Source organism: Austrofundulus limnaeus, unplaced genomic scaffold, assembly GCF_001266775.1.
Source record: "Austrofundulus limnaeus strain Quisiro unplaced genomic scaffold, Austrofundulus_limnaeus-1.0 Scaffold49, whole genome shotgun sequence".
Classification (NCBI taxonomy): Eukaryota; Metazoa; Chordata; class Actinopteri; order Cyprinodontiformes; family Rivulidae; genus Austrofundulus; species Austrofundulus limnaeus.
Window position 1 is genome coordinate 1,809,806 of NW_013952451.1, and position 2,780 is coordinate 1,812,585.

At 45.6% G+C, this 2,780-nt stretch overlaps 1 protein-coding gene across 1 annotated transcript in view; it reads left to right on the forward strand.

Annotated features, from left to right (window-relative positions):
• edil3a (EGF-like repeats and discoidin I-like domains 3a) overlaps window positions 1-2,780 on the forward strand; it is a gene marked incomplete in the record, with an annotated part of 148,207 nt that overhangs the window by 6,137 nt on the left and 139,290 nt on the right.

Sequence of the window (2,780 nt, forward strand, 5' to 3'; positions counted from 1 at the left end):
TGTGTGTGTTTGTGTGTGTGGGGGGGGGTGTAAGTGTGTGTGAAGTTTGAAAATGCCTTGTCTGAAACAGATTCACTAAACTCTAAATGAATGACGTGATTTGTTTTAGTGATTCCCTCTTTTTTAAGCTAAAATAAAATATTACAAAAAGTAAACCAATCACTCATGCACCCCTGCCTGCATTATCAGTTTTAGTTTTAAATATATACTTTTTCTGTGTATTGTTTAGGCAAAACATTTATTGTGCTGCTAGATTATTATGAAGTGTTTTTGTACTGTTACTGAAAGTAAAATTAAACAACTTTCTGAGATCTTAAGATGTCAGATTTGCTGTCATCAAAATACAACAGGATCATGACTTTAACCACCTGCATTTTGTACTACTTTTGTTTGTTAAAGGAGACATATGTTTTTAAATCCTTCTTTTTCACTTTTAAATCATTCAGTTGTGGTCGGCGTTGTGAGCGGTGTGTCGGTGAGTCGGACTCACCTCGACACACCGCTCTGGCTCTGGAACCAGTCTCCTCGAGAGGAGTTGGACACTCTTCCACTCTCGAGTTGCCCATGCTGAGAGGTGAAGAGAGGGGCGGAGCTGTCAACTGACCACTACCTGGTGGTGAGTTGGCTCCGATGGTGGGGGAGGATGCCAGTCAGACCTGGCAGACCCAAACGTATAGTGAGGGTCTGCTGGGAACGTCTGTCAGAGTCTCCCGTCAGACGGAGCTTCAACTCACACCTCCGGGGGAACTTCAAACACGTTCCAGGGAGGTGGGGGACATTGAGTCAGAGTGGGCCATGTTCAGTACCTCCATTGTCGAGGTGGCTTACCTGAGCTGTGGCCGTAAGGTTGTCGGTGCCTGTCGTGGCGGCAACCCTCGAACCAGCTGGTGGCCACCGGCGGTGAGGGATGCTGTCAGGCTGAAGAATGAGTCCTGTCGGGTATTTTTGGCCTGTGGGACTCTGGAAGCAGCCGATAGGTATCGGCAGTCCAAGCGGATTGTGGCTGGGGTGGTTGCTGAGGCAAAAACTCGGGCGTGGGAGGAGTTAGGAGAGACCATGGGAAAAGACTTCTGTACGGCTACAAGGCGATTTTGGTCCACCATCCGGTGTCTCAGGGGAGGAAAGCGGTTCGCCATCAACACTATTTATGGTGGGGATGGTGCGCTGCTGACCTCAACTCGGGACGTTGTGGGTCGGTGGGCGGAATACTTTGAAGACCTCCTCAATCCTACCGACAGGTTTTCCTATGAGGAAGCAGAGCCTTAAGACCCTGAGTCGGACTCTCCAATCTCTGGTGCCGAGGTCACTGAGGTGGTTCAAAAGCTCCTCAGTGGCAGGGCACCGGGGATGGATGAGATTCGCCTGGAGTTCCTTAAGGCTCTGGATGTTGTGGGGTTGCATTGGTTGACGCGACTCTACAACATTGCGTGGACATCGGGGGCAGTTCCCCTGGATTGACAGACCGGGGTGTTGGTCCCCCTATTTAATTCAAATTCAATTCAARTTCAAAAATACTTTATTGATCCCAGAGGGAAATTAGGTAAAAAGGGGGACCGCAGAGTGTGTTCCAACTATAGGGGGATCACACTTCTGAGCCTCCCTGGTAAGGTCTATTGAGGGGTCCTGGAGAGCAGGGTCCGTCGGATAGTCGAATCTCGGATTCAGGAAGAGCAGTGTGTTTTTTGTCCTGGTCGTGGAACAGCAGACCAGCTCTACACCCTCAGCGGGGTCCTTGAGGGTGCATAAGAGTTTGCCCTACCAGTCTACACGTGTTTTGTGGACTTGGAGAAGGCGTTTGACCGTGTTCCTCGGGGACTCCTATGGGGTGTACTCTGGGAGTATGGGGTACCAGGCCTGTTGATACGGGCTGTTAGGTCCCTGTACGGCCGGTGCCAGAGCTTGGTCCGCATTACCTGTAGTAAGTCGGACTCATTTCCGGTGAGAGTTGGACTCCGCCAAGATTTCCCTTTGTCACTGATTCTGTTCATAACATGCTAATCTGAACATTAATTTCTCTGTCACATATTTGCRTTATAAGAATTGACCTTTAATGTTTTAGAGGCTAATTTGATGAACTGTGACATACACAGACTACAGATAAACAATACTATCAGTTTCTTTTATTTCATCGACATCCCATAATAAAGGACAACATTCCTGTTTTTCAGATGGGGAAATAACAAGGAATGGTAATAGTAAATGGACTGTGCTTCTRTAGCACCTTTCTATTCAACCAGAATACTCAAAGCACTTTACACTACAATCAGTGCCCTCATTTAACCATCCACACACACATTCATTCAGCACTCTACTAGATCTTTTTACAAAGCTATGCGGATAAATCAATCTTTATAGACTAATCTGTGCTTACATCACAATCATACATTGATGAGTCACACATAAGAGGCAGTGGGGGTTCAGTGTCTAGCCCAGGACACTTTGACATGTGACAGAATAGCGGTGGAATCAATCCACTTTTGCATTAGAGGAACAACTCCCCTGACCACTCAACCACAGCCACCTGAATGTTAAGAATATGTTAGATTTTTCAACTAACCAAACTAGGTTAAAAACCTTTTACTAAGTACTGTTTGAGCAGTATTAGTTTAACTTTCATCCTGAAGCTAAGTAAAAATGATGATTTTTGATTAGGAATGTGCGATATGGCAAAAAATTCATATCACGATATGATGAGTGGCGGTAATGATATATATCACAATATAAAACTTCTAATAGAAAATAAATAAATCACACATTAATTGAGTGGAATAAATATGTAT